This window comes from Pygoscelis adeliae, unplaced genomic scaffold, assembly GCF_000699105.1.
Source record: "Pygoscelis adeliae isolate BGI_AS28 unplaced genomic scaffold, ASM69910v1 Scaffold141, whole genome shotgun sequence".
Lineage (NCBI taxonomy): Eukaryota > Metazoa > Chordata > Aves > Sphenisciformes > Spheniscidae > Pygoscelis > Pygoscelis adeliae.
The window spans coordinates 5089180-5090820 of NW_008824231.1; positions in this window are offsets into that span (position 1 = coordinate 5089180).

Consider the following 1641-nt stretch of genomic DNA (forward strand, 5'->3'; position numbering starts at 1 on the left):
GGATAATGGAATATCCCATGGCAGTTAGAGCATCTTTAGCAGCAGAGATTGAGATAGCTTCATCCTGAATGTTTTTGCCACACTGTTTAGAGCAGCCCTGTCAGAGGCGACAGGAGTTCTTGTGCACCCAAAGTACAAAAAACAGTTTGAATCTTTCCTAATGAATAAAAGGCAGGAATCTATTTCTTGCTCATTGTCTCATTTCACAAGAGAGAGCTGATTCAGCACTGCTCTGTAGAGGACAGTTTATGGCTCCATCCAGAGCCAGATACCTATATCCAGATGCACCAGTGAATCTCTTACACTAAGTGCCCATTCCTCTGCCTGGAATTTCTTATTTCTTATGTTAAAGGGTTTTGCACTCTGTCAGCTGGCTTTCATAGCTCCTTTTTTAAGAGAAGTATCTCCCCATTCTGTTCATGAAGTTCAAGGCATCAGCTTAAAAGCTAGTTTCCTTGCAGTTTGTACAGAAATTTCTGGAAAATCTTTAGTGCCCTTTAATCTAAATAAATGATTACAATGATATTTTATTATTCTATTGTGCTTGACAGCACAAAAGCCTATTCCAAAGAGATTAAGGCTTCCTTCTTAGCAACCAGGTTTATTGGGAGAGGAAATTACAATTTCAGTTCATAAACAATTACAAGGTTTTGTGATGAAAAATACAGATCAGAATGAAAATTAAATTTAAAATGTACAAGCCAGAGAATAACAAAATAGCAAGTGAAACACTGTTAATGTGTTGAATGATATGTGGGAGACAAATTTAATACGTTTGATTTCAAATTTCACAAAACTTGCAAGTAATCTATTCAGTAGTATTCATTCTGGAATATCTCCGTCTCATGCCCCAGTGTAATCAGGTTTAGCCAAAATATAAAACCTGCACCAGGATAAACTGTGGGATATCAATCCTGAGATATTTATCCTCTAGTCTAGCAGCTGTGATGCTTGCCTGAAGATGCAGTACTTTTGTTCTCAATCTTTCTCTGAATAAAATGGATCAGAGAACTGAAAACAGGTCTGTCTGTCTTCATACCCTGCATGTAGCAATGGCCATGTCTGTCTCTGTTTCATCTTAGAGTAAAAAAAAAAAACAAAAACAAAAGAAAAACAGAAAAAAAAATGGATTTGAAAGACCTTCCCAGGAGTATGTTTTTCAAAATTGGTAAGTTGCCGTGCAACATTTCAGTTCTGATTTGTTGATGGTTTTAGTCAACTGCTACAATGAAAGCATAACCAATGAAAGTCACAATGACTGTTAATGACTATCCGTAGCAGGTGCATGGAGCCAACAGAGAGTCTTTCATAGCTACAAGCTTTTAAATACATTAAGAATTCTCTGGGAATAAATGTTGCCCATCAGTTAAAACAGTGAGGGCAACACTGTGAGAGGTGTTGTGTAGCAGGCTTGCCACAGTGTTTTCAGCACTATTTTGATTGGAGTTTTCCCACAGATGAAAAGTAATTGGAAACCTTTAGACTGTCTGCAGTAATTCTTAACATTAACTGTATTGACAATGGTGGCAAATAACCATAACATTCATTAGTTTAGACAGGCAAACAGTATTCAGCAATATTTTCAAAAGCCATGCCTGAATTGTAAAGCTTTAGTCCAACTGTCCAGCACTGATTTAAACA